This window comes from Pteropus alecto, unplaced genomic scaffold (genome assembly GCF_000325575.1).
Source record: "Pteropus alecto unplaced genomic scaffold, ASM32557v1 scaffold101, whole genome shotgun sequence".
NCBI classification, from domain to species: Eukaryota; Metazoa; Chordata; class Mammalia; order Chiroptera; family Pteropodidae; genus Pteropus; species Pteropus alecto.
Genome location: NW_006432945.1, coordinates 18,272,481 through 18,291,775, shown reverse-complemented (window position 1 = coordinate 18,291,775; position 19,295 = coordinate 18,272,481). Strand labels below are relative to the sequence as shown.

The 19,295-nt window shown below is 54.6% G+C and overlaps 1 protein-coding gene across 1 annotated transcript in view; it reads right to left on the bottom strand.

Annotated features, from left to right (window-relative positions):
- The window catches only part of LMX1A (LIM homeobox transcription factor 1 alpha), a 106,942-nt gene that overhangs the window by 85,125 nt on the left and 2,522 nt on the right, over positions 1 to 19,295 (bottom strand). The gene's annotated exons all lie outside the window — the stretch shown is intronic.

Sequence of the window (19,295 nt, the reverse complement as noted above, 5' to 3'; positions counted from 1 at the left end):
GGGGGGAGGAGGAGAGCCTAAGACGCGAACGGGGAGAGAGAAAAACTCATCCAGCAGAGTGCCAGGCTGCACCCCCGTTCACCTCGTTCTCACGACCCATGCAGGAGCCCACTGGGCCAAGCGTCCGCTCCCATGACTGACGCTGAGGACAGAGGACTCGGCTGCCTAGGTGTCAGCCCCGGCTCCGGCAACAGCCTGTCAGCACACGGGACAGAGCAGGGTACCGGGAGAGGTGCTCATTTCCCCTTCTGTCCCTGGGCACGCCGGCCGTCCCACCGGCAGAGCGACTTCCGAGTGCGGACAGTTAACACGCGGGTACGAGTGAGCCCGTGCAAGCCCACGGGTCTGGAAGGCGAGCTCCCCGCTGTGCCCTGCCACACTCCTGCCCCGCTGCACGCCTGTCCCAGCACCTGGCCAGGAGCCCAGCCAAGGCTGAGACAGGTGATTCGCCCGGCAGGGCCACCTTTATTGCTTGTGACCTGTGCCCGTGACGGCCACATCCTGCTGGAGGCGGCGCTGTGTGGATGGATGAGCCTCAGCACGGGACCCACAGCGAGATTCAGCCTCGTCAACCCCAGAGACAAGTGACGCAGACCTTGATGTCCAATGAGTTCTAGGGTCTCTGCCAAACCACAAAGGAAGGTGCACGCCCCGTCCCCTCGCTATCTGGGGTTTCCTGGCTCAGCTCAGACCCACATGGAGAGAACATGGCTTCTGAAGACCGGCTCGGCTCATGACACAATTGCTGGGAGAGAAGAAGCCATCTGTCTCTCTGGGGCAGAAATCTCAAAATGCAGGACGATGCTGACAACCGTCACTGTGTGTCAGGGCACCCCTGGCCCCACAGAGGGCCCTGGCCTGCCAACAGCGGGGCCTCCTACCCAGGCCTTTGCAGATGCACAGAGGGCCGAAATACCAGGCTTGACCTCTGAGCAAGGCTGGGCCTCTGTGGCCCCAAAACATGTCAGCGACCGGGAGGCAGGTCAGTGCAGGGCAAAGCGCACGACAGGCCGGGGAAGCCGATTCACGCAGAGCACAGAGGGAGTGAAACTGTGGGAGGGGGACCGGAGCAATGCGTCGGAAGCCAGCAAGGGCCCCCACAGCAAGGAGCTCCCCGCGAAAGCCTGACGGTGGCGCGGGGGACAAAGGGCGACGAATGCGAGAAACAAACCCTGTGGCGGAGTCCGACAGAAGGCTTCTCATAGGACCTGTCAGCCACGTTTCAACGCATTAAACCCCATGGATGCATAAAATCATTTAGAGTCACACCGAAAAATCAAAACGTTACCGATAGGCCATGTCTCTCTCTAAGACAGTCATAGCTCGTGTGCGTGTGTGTCTGTGTGTGTGTGGGGGGGGGCTTGTGCGGGGTGTGTGCAGCGCAGGTGGGGGTTAGGAACCCCACTCATCAGCTATGTGACTTCCACATCCACAGAACAAGGAGACCCAACTCGTAACAGCGTTAACGACAGCTAACACGGAGCGGTGGCTGCGCCGGAAACGTTCCGAGTGCATTTACGGCACCTATGTCTTCCTCACGACAAGTGTGGAAGGCAAGCAGTATCGTTCTCATCGGACAGATGGGGAAACCGAGGCCCAAGAGGCAGGAACAAGGTCGGCAGGAAGTGGCTGGGTCAAGATCCGAAACGAGGTCCCCCTTCCGGCAACGGCCAAGTGGCTGCAGTCAGACCCACCCACCCACAGACGACGAGAAACTCCGGGCAAAACCGAGAAAACGACCGAGTGAGGACACCAGACAATGTCAGAAGCCGGCAGACGCTAAAGGGGGCTCGGCAAGGACTGACCAGAAACGGGCGATTTTCCTGTTTCGACAGCTTTTGGTCACACAGGGCAACTAAGAAACTCAGATGGGAAAACCACAGTCTTTCTGGCTGAAAGGACCAGAACGCAGAATTTCAGGCGACCACAGCCGCTAAAAATGAGGGCAGAAACCTGGCAAGTCTCCGAGAAGAGGAGCCCCAAGTCTGTCCCTGAGCCCTGCCCCACGCTCGAGCTGGGCGCCGATGCTTGGTGCTGGGTCGACTCAGCAGCCCAGTTAAGGGCTAAGGAGCTGAAAAGGCGCTCTAGCTGTCACCGCCGATGGGAAGGCAGAGTTTGCAGTCTGAGTTCAGCCAAGCTAACTTGCCTACTGGAAATCTCTTGAAACAAAACACAAATATTCTCTGAAGAAACATAAGAATTCGGGTTATCTGCAATGTATCACGTCCAGGATACAGTCTAAAGTCATTAACGTGACTCGTCCCCAAGAGAAACGAGAATCGGCGGAGACCACCCCCCAAAGCACCGAGATGCTGGAATTAGCTGACCAGGACTTCAAAGCATCTCTTATAACTAGGCTCGAGGATGTAAAGAAAAACATATGCAAAAAGAATGAAATGATGGGAACCATCGTCAGAGAAATTCAAACTGTGAAAAAGAATCCAGTGGAAATTCTGTAAGAGCACCGTCTGATACGACCTTTAGCGGCGATGGAAATATTTTGTATCTTTGCCTCCGGCACAGAGCCACTAGCCACGTGTGGCCGTCCAGTGCTTCCAATGTGGTCAGTGCAACCGAAGGACTGAATTTCTAATTGCACTCAATTTTAATTAATTTAGATGTCAATAGCCACACGTCACTATTGGCTACTGCACTGGACAGAGCAGCTCAAGAACTAGAACGTCAATGGCTGAAATAAACTGTTCGCTGGGTTGGCTTAACGCCAGATTGGAGATGACAAATAAAGGGTTGATAAAATTAAATATAGAGCAATAGAAAGTATGCAATCTGAAGAACAGAGGAAAAAAAAATGACAGCTAGCGAAAAAAGAGAAAAAAATTAAAAACACCAAGGGAGAAAGTAAACAGAAGAACACGTGCCAAGGTTCTTAGGTGTTAAATGCAGTGGAACAGCATTAGCTCTGAGCACGTTGCGACAGTTAAGCATGCATATTGCAATTCTGGTAGCAACCACTAAAAAATTAACAATAATTCTAAAGAGGTATAGTTAAAAACCAATAAGCATGTTAAAGTGAAACGCGAAAATAAAATGGCAGGAACCAAAAGAAGGCACGAAGAGAAAAATGGAGAACAAAACGCAGAGTGCATTAGCGGGAAGCAAAGTCAATAAAAAATAAAAATAGCAAAATGGTCGGCTGAAATGCAACTACGTCGACGATTACATTAAACGTTAACGGACCAAACACTTCAATTAAGAGAAGGAGGCTGTCAGCATGGATTTTCAAAAAGCAAGACTCGGCTATATGCTGTCTACGGGAGATGTACTGTAAAAATAAACAGTACACATCAGGCCGTCTGTCCTCTGTTATTAACTATTACACTGACCATGACCCGCGAAGTCCCCTCCATCTCTAAAATCCATCTCTAAGATGCTGCATGTGTGTGTGTGTGCATATACACACACAAGCATACACATCTATATGACATGGTCATTATACGGTCATGGTCATTAATGGTCAAATGCACGTGCGCCCCGCCCCGGAAGATGGTGGAGGAAACGGTTTATCACGCTAACGCAGCCATCCCTGTAGATTCTGTTTCTCAATCATTGGTCAGTGATCGGACGGAGTGGCTGTGTGACTGTGGTGTACACAAAGCTACTTCACTTATTCCTGGAAAGTGACTTAAGCCGATCTGCTCAGCACCAGAGCCGTCCCAGAACGTCCTGAACTTAAATCTTCATGGAAGACATGGGCGTGACCTGTCCACCCAGCCCGGCGATCGGAATGCCTCTGACACAGTGCAAAGAGCACCGGACCTGCCATTGGAAAGCCTGAGCCTCATTCTCGTCCACACCACTTAGAAACCAGGTGACCATCACTGAGCCCCTTTGGGCCTCCATAGACTGGGGACGAGCTTGTGATACAGTGTCTGGTTTTCCAAGCCCTCTGGCTTGTCTCTCTGTGAGGTGCTGGATGCCCACTGCCGCAAGGTCCACCAAAGCTTCAAAGTCAATATCAGAAGGATTGAGAGGAACCGAGTGTCATCTTAAAAAGAAAACACAAAGTCTATGACTTTGAACTCTCTTGTCAAAGCTGAAGCACTCACACGATGCATGCCTAAATTAATTAGCATCACAGACACGTTTGAAAATTGGAGTGTAGGCCCATTCACTAAGTTACTATCAGCAAACTGATCAATTAAGGTCCATTCGGTGGCCTTGTTTAGAAAGATGATCGATAACTTCATAAGCCTTGGGCACCTTCTGAGAGAGACTGAGCCTCCGTTAAAGACATAAGAGACCTGGGAGGGTCACAGGTTTGTGACGTCCGAAAGCATTAATTACTTCCTCCTGACAGCTGTAATCAAGTCAGGGGACTCGGTTCAACCTTCAGTTGGCAACGAACGATCATAATTGCTGGCAAAGAAGAGTAGACATAAGCCTACGTAACGAATTTGCTAATTATTTTTCAGTTTAGGATTAATGTAACAAACAATACTGATGCTCGCAGCTTAAGTTAACAGTCGCTTCACATAAAACAGCAACGCAGAATGGATTTTACGTGTGTAATAACTGTCCTCAGAACAAGTGTTTCTTGCTCTTTTTTTTTTTCATGAATCTGATGTGTGTTTTTACTCTACAAGGCAATCTGCCTGCTTCTACATCCTTTTAAAATATTGGGTATATCCACGGAGAATTCTCAGAAAAGTAGTGCCAAGGTTTAAAAGTAACGAAAGAAACAAACCACCGATAAGAGAATAAAGTTGCCCGCACGGGCATAATCTACAGTGGGCTGGCGTCGCTAGACGTTAGTGAGCAAATTATTAGTCTCATTAGCTGCCATCTATTGAGGATCTCTACTAGAAGCTGTATAAACACACATAATCTCGAGTCCCTCTAACGTATGTAAAGAGATCGTCTCCGCTTTTAGAAACGGGGAGGCAGACTCCTCAGAGGTTAACTGGCCGAGTGACAGAGCTGGGGGTTCCAGCCTCGTCGGCGTGGGGGCGGGGCGGGGCTGTCCGTCCTCGGCTGGCCACGCAGACGGTGCTGCCATCTCTACGCAGTGCGTGCCGAACACTCTCCCTTTCTTCCAGGTCACTAATGCTCACCCATTTGGGGATCACAGGCAGGTACCGGGGTCTAACAAAATCCACGCACCCAAGCCCTTCGCGAAACACACACGCACACACGCCTCAGCAAAGGGCACCCAGCTCGGGTGGGACAGCTGGGGATCACCGTCCTGTCTTCACCTGTTCGCCACGGGCACAGACAGCTTATGGCTGGACCAGTGACCGCAGGCCTTCCCCCAGCAACTGGACACCTACTACCCTCCAGGCGCCGGGCTAGTCAACGGAACCGTTCCAGCCTCTCCGGGTCAGTGAACGCAAGGTCTGTGTCCTCGGGGGCTCGCATCCCATGGGGAAAGCACAGGCTGGCATAACAAAGACCGAACCACAGTGCGGGCTACCGTGATGAGTGGCTGGGAACAGAGAGCCACAAAGAACTCGCTGGGGGCGGTGAGGGCAGCGGCGGAGGCCACGCCGCATAGGTGGACATTCGAGTAAACACGGAAAAGGAGTCAAGCTTGCGGATATCTGGCAGAGGCACATTTGGTTTTTTATTATCCTTCCTCCCCTAGAACGCAAGCCGCACGACGTCAGAGGTTTGCTGTTTGCGGCTCACTGCTCTAGCCCAAGCGCCCGTCACGATGCCCAGCACATAGTGGACGCTCAATAAATATTAGCTGAATAAGTCCATACATGGAATAAATTCAGAGTCAAATTACTTACCCATCCCCGGTGCTGTGAGCCTAAGGAGACGGGCTGGCTTCCCCCTGAAACCAAGGGGCGCCGACTCAGTTCTCCGGCCACAGGTCACACCTCTGACTTTGTCCTGTGACCCCACACATGCGTGTCCTTGGTTACACAGGAGGATGGAGCACGTGTGTGCGTGTGTGCATGACAGAGAGAGAGAGAGAGAGAGAGAGAGAGGACCCCAAAAAAGGACAACTCAGAGCACAGGCTTTGTGTTCAAGGCTGCAGGTGATGGCTGACCCGCGACCCACGACTGCCACACCTGCGCACACGGCTGTCCATTCGCTTCTCCTGAAACACCGGCCAATTCCAACAAAGAGCACGTGCTCCCCCGACAGCGGCCGCTACACGGGCAGGGCGTATCTCCCCGTCCTGTCCCCAGGAACGAGCTCCACCTAGTAAGAAGTCGGGGAGATGGCGCCCTGCATTCCGCGGCCTGAGCCTTTCCTGACGGCGCATCTGAGCACAACACAGGGCTGTGAGCTCCCGACGTCCTCTGTCCGACCGGGAGGCAAGCGCGACGCCGAGGCCGCCCCATCGCAGGAGCTCGCCCGCTTTGAAGGGCGTCCACCGGGGAGCCCCTTAATCCCTTCGTGGCTGAGTAGGGGGAGGGGCCGGTGATGGAGAACGTCTCCCTGAGCTGACACTGACTGGGCTTGGCGACTCACGGCTTCGCAAGCCCCACTGCGTCCGCGTTGCCACTTCAAGGGCACAGAGCACTCGGCCCTGCTCTCTGGCGACAGGGAGCGTGAAGAATAATACGGTACGAAGTGCCATCCAATTCTCCCTCCGAGCGTCCCCGGGCTCAGCCTGAACCAAGCTCTCGCAGCCCGTCGACGAGCAGAAAAGGCCACTCCATGCGCCAGCCGGGTGGCTGCGACACCACATAACCCGCCACCGAGAGACTTGCCGCCAAGTCCACCGGGCGCTGAGGCGGAGCCACGGAAGACAGCTTCTTTGGTGACACCGATTTCCATTAAACTCACCTCTAAGTTAAGAGGTCTGGCCGCTTGCGACCCTGTCACCTTTTCTTTCCTGGGGTCACATAGATATAGCAGCCCTAGGCCTAGGGAAGGATTCCTACCTAACCGGCTTCTGCTCCCTGACTCCCTGCCCCGCGCCGGACACACGGGGCAGTGCGCCCCACAGCCAGGGGCTCAGGCTGAGGTAGAGGGGAGACTGAGCGAGGCTAAGGGATCGGCCCACGGCCCACGGCCACCCTGTCAACACACGGGAAAGGCAGGTTAAAGGCCGAGGGTTCTGAGAACCCGCCGGCCTCACGAGGTCACTCCCGCAGGCCTCACGAGGTCACTCCCGCAGGCCTCACGAGGTCACTCCCGCCGGCCTCACGCGGTCACTCCCGCTGACCTCATGGGGTCACGCTGGCCTCCAGTCTGGCGGAGTCGGCATGTGAACCCACCAGGGGACAAGACTGAAAAGCGGAGGACAGCGGCCACTGTGGTCTGGGGAACGAGCAGGACAGAGTCGCCATCTCGGAGCCCCCGCCCCGCTTACGGTCCCCTGGCGGCCCCAGAGCCGACGGGCACACAGTCTGTCCAGTCACCCAGCTCCCGGCCCGAGGGGCTCGCACGCCTGTCCCGTGGAGTCAGCCACACCGTGCACACCCCGGGCCTCGCTGCGACCCAGCAGGGCTGTGCGTGGCCGAGGATGAGCACGGGACGGGGACAGCGAGCGAGGTCCCCACTGCGACAACTGGCGTCTGAGGAAGAAGGGTGCAGGCGGGAGCCTCGCTCTGCCGCCACCAACATCAGACCCATGAGCCAGGGCGACCTTGGGAAAGGGCCCACGCGGGAAGCTGCAGGGCCGCCCCAGAGAGACTCCAGACCCACCTTCTCCCGGCCTCTGCTCCTCCGTGGCCAGCTCCATGGTGACCTCTGCTCCGTGGCGACCAGCTCCGGCTAATCCACAGAAAAATGCACAAGGGAACGAGGAACGCCGAGGCGGGGGGGAGGCGGCCCCCGGCCCCGCAGCGTGCCCGCGCCTCACCCGCCCGGGCCGCCTCGCTCTGCCCCGGACCTTCGGTTCCTCCTCCTCCACCTTCCCGGTCAGGTGGGCCCGACCCTGCCGCATCCTCGGACGTCCCCGCTTCCTGCCATCTCCCCCGCACGTGCCCCCTGTCTTCCCTCTCCTCCTCCCTCCGTGCTGCGTCCCCTCAGAAGAGCCGGCCGCCTGGCTCGCTCCGCTCCTTCAGTCCCCTGGTACTGCGGCACCCATCCCAAAGCCGTCCGTCCCCTCCGCGCCGCTGACAAAGCTGTTCTTGATAAGGCTACCGACGCCCAAGAGCCAACTCCAAGGGCGACATGGCGGCCCCCATGTTTGAAACCCCGCCACTGCCCTGTCCTCCAGAACCCGCTCGCCCTGCTGGCCTCTCCTGCCTGTGTCGTCCTGTCCCACAGTCTCCCAAAGCCCCATCCTCGGCCTCCTCACTCTCTGTGGTACCCCAAGGCCGGCCCCCTCGTCTCACATGTGTATGCTAACGTACCCTGAAGCCCTGTGCCCCCAGGTTCCACGTTGCTACGGGCTTTTCGTTATCTTCACAGCACTTGTCACGATCTGAAATGTCTATTTATTTGCTGGGTCATTTTACGTCACCTCTTCCGTGAAGCTTTTGCACCGTCCCAAGCCAGTCTGGGACTGATTTCTCCACTCAGCCGCCACGCGTTTGCCGAACACCTACTACGTGTCAAGTGCCGTGCGAGACCCTGGAGGTGCGGGGCTCAGAACCCAGGACATGACGACAATGGGAAGGCGCCTGCGTCCTAGAGCGTGTGATCTAGCGGCACAGCCGGACGACAAGCCAACGCACGAATGTGTGTCTCAAACTGTGACAAGCGCTACAGAGAGAGTGAACGGCCCGTGGCGACGCAGACCCCGGGATTTAAAGGGGCCGGTTCTCTGTCCCTCGGGCCTCCGAAAACAACGCAACTCTCCCGAGCATCTGGTTGACTTCTGTTTCTCAGCGACCCCGAGTAGATCGCTGAGGCGTCAGTGCTTCGCTCTATTGATTTTTACGTCCCTGGCACACGTGAGAATGTAATAAGCCTGTTAGATAATTACACGAGCGAAGGAGTGATTTAATCAACGGACCGTCCGTTTCTAAGATCCCATTTAATTCTAAATTCGAGAGATCCACGTCCGATTAGGCGCAGCGCATTCCAGTGGCTCACGTAGTACCCGAAATCTCTAGTTTCATTAAACGCCAGTGAGAGGTTAAATTCAGACGTACATTTTATCTCTCTCGGAAACTGACTGGAACTCGTTTTAAGGGAACCGAGCGTCCGCACTGGCAAGAGAAATAATACAACTCGAGAATACTTCATCTCCTTAGACACCAAGGTCCCATTATCTCTTTGTGGCTGCAGCCAGGCCGCGTAATCGACGAGAGAGAGTCGACGATTCTGGAAGTCAGCCGGACGCGGGGTCCGCTGGGCCCTTCCCGGCTGCGGCTGGGCCTGTGTGAAAACACAACTCATTTCGGAAGAACACTCGGCAGGGAGCTGGCCGCCACACGGGTGGACAGCTGCCGGCTGGGCCCAGCGGAAGTGACGTCCGGAAGGCTCCAGATCCGACATCGGACAGTCCTGCCGCCAGCGTGCAGACCGGCTCCCCGAACGAACGTCACCCGTAGCCGACTCTGGAACCAGAGAGGGGGTGAACGGACGCTCGTCCGCCTTTCCGTGAGGAAGAACAGCTCTGCCAGAGGGGCCGGGGAAACAGACGTGACTAGGGGGCGCCAGCAGCGTCCACACACACACACACGCACACACACACGTGCGCAGGCGGTCCCCAAATCCGAAAACGTCCCTTAAAGCCACAGCACACAGAAACAGCTGCCCGCGAAGGCCGCCTGGCGGCTCCAGCATCTAGCAGGTGGGGACTTGTTTTCCCAGCACAGACTGAGAACTGTGATCTCACTGGGGTGTGAACACCAGGATTCGAGCAGCAGAGGGTGTGATTCAGGGGGAAGGCCGCTGGACCAGGGTCGGCGCTGGGGACAGCACCCAGCTTCTCCCTTTCCCAGCATTGGGACCTCGGGCACAATCCTCACCTACTAAACTCAGGGAGAAACGAATCTCTCCTGATATAATCGTTAAAATTGTTGTGCGTTCCAACAGAGACAATATTTGTAAAGGCTCCTTGAAATGTGAGAAGGATACATTTTTTTCAACCCATTTTTTTTTCCATGGCATTCTCTAGGAGCCAAGCGTTGATCTCTGTGCTGTAGGATATTAACTGGAAATGACCCTGTGAGGTGAGCGTGATTATTATTCCCATTTTAGAGAGAAGAAACGAACACAGAGAAAGGACACTTGCCCCAGGCGACACAGCTGGTGACGTGGAGCAAGGATCTGACCCCAGACACAGCGGCTCTACGGTCCACGCTGTCGGCCACTCGCGGTACAGAATCGTCAGAGCACACGGCTCCTGAGACCACGTGTTCCGTTGCCCGTACTGACAAACTGCACCACTAACAGCCAGCCCCATACAGTTCTCCATATTTTACCGAAAGGCTTCTCACGTTTATCATCTCGTGTAATTCTCACAATAGTGCTCTGAAGTGGTCACTGCTGCTGTGCATACGTGGCTTGGACGTCTCTTGACAGGAGGAAGGGTGTCTCAGATTATCTTTCTAGTGATGGAGAGAGCTGTGCAGTACCCAAACCGCTCACGGCCCCTTGTCTGACCCCCTCCCGTCCATGGGCACGGACTTTTGAAATAGACGATCCCAACCAGTAACAGTGCACAGAGAAAATAAAGCCCAGAAGAAAAGGCTACTCACGGTCAGCCTCACAGGCAGGTAAACAGGGAAGCTTCCTACAAAGTGATATTTGTATTCTGCCCAAAATTATCACTTTACTGGCACATTCCAGGACATAAAATTCTACCATTAGATAGTCATTTCTTTGGCTGAATACTCTTCCTGTTACAAAGTATCTTTGGAAGAAAACCACATGGTCACGTACATCCCAATGTGAAACTTCATAATATCTTCTCCGCGGTGGCAGCTAAGGGCGGGCTCTAGCCTGCACACAGGGCAATGCGACAATCAGGTCACAGATAGGTTTAGAGCCTAAGACCAGTGAGAAGGCGAGGGTGAGCTGAGGTGTTAAAAACGGGGCTGGAAAACCCGTGCTCTGGTTGAGTCCAAGGACTCAGGTGCAGAGACCCCGGGGGAACGTCAGGGGCAGGGACCACGTGACACTTCAGCCAGAAATGTGCAGGGAGGGGTCTCCTGGAGTAGTCCCTGCCTCGGAGCTCCAAATCCACCTCATGGCACTGCCCATGGGTTTTCGCTTCTGACACACTGCGCTGTGTCCCTGGGAAGGTGGTGGCTGTCACCGCCATGGGGACCAGGATAAACGCACAATAGGAAACCCTGTCACATGGGGGGGGGGAGGAGGGAGGGGAGCCAGCAGCAGGGGAGGAAACTCTGGATGGTTAGGTTAAAAAGGATTTGTTCCACTTCAAAACCAGAAAGCTTTCCCCAAGAGCCAGCTTCAGGGCAGGAAGCCTGAAATGGCAGAGGGGGTGGGGATGCCTTCACGGGTCTCTTTGGGAAGGAGGCAGCATCAGGCCAGGGGCCGGCGTGGCCGTAAAAATCCACTCTGGACTGTGCCAGCGGGAAGAGAAAGGGGGGCCCCCCCGTTTCTGCTGGGTCCCAGACATGAGGGCTCGCAAAGCCACCTGCCATTCCAGGGCGAAGACAGGGCTTTGAGTCCAGGCCATGGGAGGTCTGGCCGCGCCTGGTTCTCCCCAGAGACTAGAAGGCGGCCCGGGACTACTCAGCTCCCGAAAACTGTACGAGCCACTCCTTCCCCTCGCAGCGGCCCATTCCCTCTGCCGGGCCCCCATATGTCCCCAAAGGCATCAACCTCTTCTCGCCTTGGAGCTGGGGCCCAGGCCAAGCTGGCATGGGCTCCCACTCAGGCCCAGGCTGTCCAGGACTCAAACAAAGACACGCTCGCCCCCCGCTGTGGAGAGAGGGACGTTTCTGGGCCTGGAGGGAGCTGGCCAGTGAATGACAGCAGTGAGAACAATGGAAATATGGTTTGGGGGCGAGTCCCCCTGGAGCCCAACATTTTGGTATTTAAAGGAACTTTAATGAGCTTAGCCTAATCTGGAGTTCAGGAGGGGGTGTTTTGTTTTGTTTTGTTTTGTTTTGAAAAATCCTTTTAAAGGCTCCTGAGGCTTGATAGGGAGGAGGCAAGGGAATGTGACTCGGGAGTGGCTTTGGTGCCACGGAAGGGGGGTAGAGTGCGGAGAGGGGCTGCTCTGGGGACCCCCGCTCCTCGAAGTAGCCCAACCTGGGGCTCGAGATGAAAGGAGGTTCTCTCCAGGCTGGAGATGCGTGGAGTCCGGGAAGCAGCAAAAAGGTTAGAACGAGAGATGCGTCTCTGTCCTCTCAGAAGGCCAGCCGGGCTGCTCGCCAAACGACTCCCGTTCTGCTTCCCCGTGACCTCCTGGTGACAGCAGCAGACCCAGGCACGTCTCTGACCCGCCAAAAACTCACCCACCTACAGGTGCAGCACATCCTCCGTCCGGCATCTGCAGAGGCACTGGGCACACTCAGAGAGAGGTTCAGGGGCCCTTAACGGTCACCCAAAGAGTCACGGTCACAGAACCACGCAAACCTGAGGGGAACGCCCTCGCCGGCTGCTGAGTGAGCCCGGCGCCTCGGCCGGGAGAACCGGAGCGTCTAAAACCTCGGTTCCTCTGAGCGAGAAAATCGAGAGGACCAGCAGTCCATGAGGCTGGCCTGCGGGGCGCGAGGCAGATGATGAGATGCTGCTTCGGTAATAGGTGATGCTTGCAGGAGTCTAGTTAATAGAATTCCACGGGACACAGGGCCCCGGGGTTTGGGGGGGGCAGGATGGCATGGGGCCAGAGGTCAGGTCCAGATAAGCAGGTGGTCCCTTCCCAGCAACCCTGGATGCTATGCGTATTTTTTTTATATGAACAGAGTTCAGCTGGGCCTGTCAGGCCAGGTCGTCTCATCCAGGGTGGCCCGCTACCTGTCAGGGCTTGTCCGCTACATGGTGACGATGCTAAACACGAACGTAACAGGCGGCAGAGCCGAGGAGGCCCGGGGAGGCAGCAGAAGCACTCGGAGTTCCCCTTATCCGGAAATAGGTCCCCGGACCGGAATCCGGAGAGGCTGGAAGAGAGCGAACGCCTTCCAGGGCCATCGGTCAGCCCAGGAAAAGCTCGGCCTGTCCTGTGTGTTCAGTCGTCAGGACATTATCATGGGGGCTGTGGCAACGGTTTCATTAACCTCCAGCTCAGCCGAGCGCGGCAGCCCGGCGACCAGCTCTGCAGAGGCCCCGGTCGCCCGGCCTCGACCCCGAAAAGCACAGCTCAGAGGCAGGCTTTAGACACCCTTTCGCAGCTACCCAGGCGGGGCTGTCTGTGATGGGGCCAGTGATGGGGCCAGGTATGGCCACAGGGGGACGCTTGCAGGAAGGTCACGCCTTCCACTGGGTGCCTCTCACATTCTGCTGTGCCTGCTGCCTGCCACCAAAGGAAACTTAATCCCTACCCTAAGTCGCATTTCATTTATTTCCAGGAGTGTGAAAACAAACACGTAGGGAGATTAGAGCGCTTACACCTCCTTTTCAGCTGATGGGGCTCTAATCCTCCTGCTAATTAATGCCGGGGCCGCGGCAACTTTATTAATTTCGCTGTGGTTAAAAATACGGAGGCAGATGACCGCGCACGACCGAAATAACGATCTGACATTTGGGGGGCGCTCGCTTCGCTGCGGCGGGACGGTTGGCGGGGTTCTCTCTAATATGACAGAGAGACACAAAGCTGCGGCCGACGCCGGTTAGTGAAAACGTAACGTGGCACACGGCGCTGGTCAGAGCGAACGGGGAGGGCACGCGGGCCCCGAGGGTCCCCAGACGGTTTCTCTGTGGCCCCGGAAAAAAGGAGCAAAGGGAAGGCCTCTTTTCTCCCTCCTCAGACGATATTTTCTGCAAGTCCCTTTCTGCACTTTGCTCCTAAAATTACCAACTTCTCCAAAGCAGATCTGAAAGGCCGCAGGCAACAGCACTGGCCATCGTGTCGCTAACAGACTTTTGGAAAAGCACAGCGGGTCTCCCTGAGGGGAGACGGGCCTGCTGGAAACAGGCACAGCCACCCGCCCACGCAGGAGCCCGCCCTGCCCTTCCGCGCGGGGGAGAGAGGCGTCCCGTCCAGCCCCTGCCCTCCCCAGCTCACCGGCAAGTGCCTCGCTGAGACTTTGCCTCCGAAGACATGAAAGGCATTTAAAAATTCATGTTGGAAAGATATGAAAAAAAAAAAACCTTTTTTCTAAGCATTAAAGTATAGCTGAGATTTCATAGCTAAGGCAGAAATTGTTTTCAAATCTTTCCACGGCAGATGTGACTGCACTGTCCCCTCCCCCCAGTCCCTCGCCCTGTGTTGTACAACTGTGCTTAAAAGTCTCAAGGTGACGTGATTTGAACTTGGTTACCCGATATAATTCCGCAATGACATGTTGTACATACATTTACTCTAAGGAGCTTGAGTAAATTTCTGCTAAGTAACGAGCATTCTGAATCCTTGTGTACTTCCTCGCTTCTAAACACCGGGGCCCCCAAATGTCCTTGGACCATAAAAATAACCCGCCGATGATTCGAGAAATGGAATTGTTCTCATTAGAGATACAAGACCTGCTAATTATCTCCAACGCTCTTCTCAGAATTAAGAAGTAATAAGGAAGAGGCCTCTCTAAAACGAGTAACAGTGTCCGGGTTCATACAGAAGCCGTAAATAAGAAAAATGAAACCAAAAAGCGAGAAACATGACGAACTCTCAGAAAACCTCTTGTCACTGGAAGCTGAAGAGCAAAAGCAGCGCCTCGGCCAGGTGGACGACAAAAGCCCCCGAACCCTACGGTCGGTGAAAGCCAACGAGATAAATAACTTCTCCGGCGCGCCCCGGCCCATTTATGGAAGAACCAAAGACTCCCACGAGCCTGCTCTGCAAAGCAGCCTTCGTCTCTAGACCCGGAACACCGCTAATACCTGCTCCTGCCATCTGATTTTATTTCAGAATTTTAAGTCTTAGATTCCAAGAAAGTCCTACCCAGGGACCAATATAAATATATATATATATATATATAAAAGGAAGCGCCTGTGAGCATGGACTATTTCCAGTCACCCTCTAAATAAAGAAGAGATAAGCCGGCCTGCACAGCCGCAGCCACAGCCCGTGGACGGTGGGGAGTCCGGGCTAAGCCCCCCCACGGCTGAACGTAGACATCGATTTATTACCTAGTTGTGTTTGAGTTTTATATGCCTTAAATTTTATTAGGCCAGGAGCGGGGCCAACAGAGATAAGGTCGAGCAAAAAGGGAACCATCACCTCGGAGATTTCATCTCTAGGCTCCTTTTATGAGCGACCCGCGTGTCCAATTTTGATCTCCAAGGGATGTCACAGTAATAAACCCAAACTAACTCTCCTCCCCACGCCCGCACGCCCTACGCTACCTTGGTAAAATGCAGAATTGGTTCATTACGGGTCCTCCCAGAGACCACGAGCCCAGCCATTCTCCCCGAGGGACCGCCAACGAGAGATACGGCAGAGAAAGATGCAAGAGTCACATGCACTTTGCCGCACGCTGGTCCTTTCTTCGGAAAATCGGTCTGCTCAGAAAGAAAGGGCACAAAACGCAGCCCGGCCCCGGGAGCCGAGGCTTCCCACGGCCTGCGATCTGCGGACATGTGGGGAGTCATAATATCGACGAGCAGCATGGATGACCGCAGGTCCGCCCCACCCCGCTCCTCGGACGTCCCCAGCCATCTAAGGGATAACGACGAACCTCACGTGCGAGAGGGCAGGGCCCTGCCTGGCACGCCGAGCCGCCAGGCACATGAAAGACGCAATGTCCGCTGGATTGAACCGTGGGATCCCTTCCTGAAGCCTCAATTATCTATTGTATTACCGCCTTCCTATTACTCAGCAGCCTCTTCCGTCCCGGACTCGAGTCCAGCTACGGTGTTTGTTCTGAACCAATTTAGAGAGAATTCCCAACAAACCAGATCACAGAGGACTCGGTTACATGGGGAGAGACAGCTATATAAATAGAAGTCCCCTAGGCTGGAAAATATTTCAGTTGTCGGCTACCTTTCAGGAGCGTGGGGACAGCTGTGTCCAGTTTTTACACACGCACGCTTTCAGCCCCCCACGTGCAACCTTCATCGGTTCCGAAAACGCACTGTCCCACCTAAGTGGTCTCCTTTCTCGGATGACATGTCACGAACAGTCAAGGTCACCTCCAGTTCTTAATTTCTGAACATTCGTAAATCAGCTTTCTCCACTCCGGTCGTAAACGCTTATTTGTTTTTGGATGATGGGAAGACCAGTTTTTCCTAAGGGCGTCCTAGTGTATGAGACGAAATAGTTAACAAAACATCCTAAGTTTTCAAATGAATGGCTGTGTGCCTAAGACGCCGCTGTCAATTCCGTTTTTTTAATTAGACAAATTCGGAGCTTGACGTCGAGAAGGCATGACGACGGGCCGATGGAATAGAATTTTCACTTTTTAACTGGTCGCCTGACATCATGAATAAGGCAGCTAATAATTCAAACTCAGAACTGCCCCAAACACGGAATACTAATGACTAAAATAAATATGATAAACGCTCCTTGTCAGAATGATGTTTGTGACCTTCCCTGGAGACTGCACGTTGGTTATGTTTTTTTCATTTTCATGTGTAGAAACAGCACTTGAATTTCATGAATCATGGGAAGGAGGGCAATTCCTGGAGGTTCAGTTTTATTCAGCGCTCTACAGTCTACCACCAACCACCCTCCGCTTCCACTTCTGTGCTATTTTCCTCTCCATCTGCCTTGGCCGGGCCTCAAATTTTAAAGAGATCCGACGGGGGGGAAAAAAGCAAACTTATTTTTACAAATGGATTTGTTAAAGAAAAAAAAGTGACTATGATCTAGGATTGGATTGGATCCCTCTTGAGGACAAATACGTAGTCTTTCTGAATAGCTTCCATCAAGCACCTAGCCCTCCACTCCAAGTAGAGGAGGCTTCCAGAAATACTTGCTAGTCAGGGGGATGTAGAGGGAAAAGCGTCAGGCCGCACGCCCCCTGAAGGCAGGCTAGGACTTCTCCTCAACAGCCTCTCATCGCCCAGAAGCTGGATCAAAGCTTGCTGGAGAGAGGAGTTTGTCAAGAGCCTAATCTCAAAACAAAGAAGCCAACAAACCTCTCCCTTCTCCCCTGCAGCAACAACCAGGCGGAGACTAATACCGGTAAGATGATCAAATATATTAAACCCCCGTTTTGTTGGAAGAAGAAAAGGCCAATATTGGGATGGACAACAGGGGAGAAAAACAAGGAATAAAATTAGGCTTAAAAAAAACCAAAACAAAACAAAATAAAACAAACAGCTGACGGGCTGGGCGCAGACGAGGGTCGCCGGTGTGCCACGGGCAACAGAGTCCCGGCACTCCGTTTTGGACATCTGCATTTCCAAAATATACGTCGAAATTAAAATTCAAAACCCTCCCTGCAGCATCCCCCCCTCTCCGAATAATGCCGATCACACTTCTCTGTAAAATCTCCCTGGTTCTGGCCAACAGCTGGCACGTTGATCCCTGCAATTTTCCCTCTGCAGAAACAGCTCCGTGAGGGGAGAAGCGACTCAGATCAGCCCACGCCGCCAAACCCGGAGGGGCCGAGACGTGAGGGACATTGGCTAAGGACCTCACAACTGTTCCTTCTCGTCTTGACACAGCCTGACTTCCTTAAAGGAGATTTGACTGGCCAGACAGCTGTGTTGACCCTTAAGCCTCCTTTGATTCGTGATTTTTTTTTTTTTTTTTTTAACAAACAGAATAGAAATTCACAACCCAAATCCTCTCCTAAGCTCCCATACTTTTGAGTTTGCTAGCGCTGCGCCTGAAGATGTGGACATTCCGGTAACCTATAAGCAGAAAGATAAAGATTGGGTCGACACAATCCCAAAACCTTCTGATGAGAAGCAAGAGAGAAAAAAAAGGCAAGCCATCAACCAACGGCTTTATCCACAGGTGAGACTTGGCGTTGTGTGGGCAAAAGCTACTGAATTACTTAAAAATTGCGACTTTCACTCAGACACTGTAGCAACAAACAATCAAGAACAGATCCAGGCCTATCTCAAGAAAAAAACGTTACCCACAATCACCGCTTTGGGAAGCGGTCATGCGTTTTTCACTTCTATTTTTTCTGTATTGTCCGGCTCATCCCAACTCAAACATGGATTTTTATTTGGTGCTGAAAAATGTAAAGTTATCTTTTCAAAGCAAATAAAACGTGCCCAGTACTCTATCCACCTGGGGGTAACTTCAAGTATATTATGTCAAAGCGGTATGGAGCAGCAGAAGAATATTTTGTGTGTGGTCACTGGGTCTAAGAGCTTCGTCAGTTTTCAGGAAAGCTGACAGCCCAGGGAACAGAGAAAGAAGACATTTCTGTTCTTTCTCGGCGCTTTTGGTGGCGTGGAGAGGTCCGCACAATCTCTCTCACGGTGTGTTTTTAATAACGGGGGAGGAGCGCTTTGCCACACACTCGCCCTCCCTTGATTGTCCTCACATGCTGTCCCTTTTATTCGCGGTGACGAATGCACAAGTCTCCCGCGCCCACTCGGTCACACAGACCAGTCCCCGACATGGGCCCCGCCTCGGCCGCTCTTCTCCCTTCAATGCCCTCGGGGCTCTGCGAAGTCTGGGTCCCTGTTAATGCGCCATCTGACAGGGAAAGCGGTCCCCTCGCCTCGGCTCCTGGAAGCAGCCCCAGGCCTGCCCGGCGACCAACCGGGAACCCTAACCCACCTCGGCCTCGCCCCGGCTTCGCTTCGGCATCGCAGAAATCTAGATACGATGTAATCCACTTGGTGAAATACCTGCCTCCTATCTTTCCCGAAACCCCGCGTTCGGGTCCGCAGGAGGGGCCTGCGCTGGCTGGCGTGGCAGGAACACGCGGCCGGGAGCGAGGTGGAGAAAGGCGGCGCGGGATGCGGGATGCGGGGCAGGCCCCGACCGCTGCCTGCCTGACGGCCCTGCGTCCGAGGGATTTGGACAAACCGGGGCGGGGGGCGAATGCGGCGAGAGGAAAGGCAAACGGGTGTGCGCCCGGAGCTCGGAGGGGCCGCAGCGCCGTTCCTGAGCCCGATCTGTCGCATCCCCGGCGGACAAAGCCTAGCGGGAGACGGGCGCACAGGGGGCCGACGCCGTGGGGTCGGGAGAGCCTCGCCGCACGCACGGCATCGGCGCGCGGGGAGCGCGCGTTCGTGGGGAAGGCGACGTGGGAAGCGGCGACAGGCCCCTGGGCAGCCGCAGGGTACCCCACGGAACGGGGAAAAGCTTGACGGGGTCGAAGCCCCCACAGAGGCGCGTCCTCTTGGAATGGCCGAGTGGGGGGAAGAGGTTTCGGGGACCGAAAACTAGGGGAGCCCTCGCCGGACCGTCCGCGCGCCGGCCGCGGGCACAGCGCGG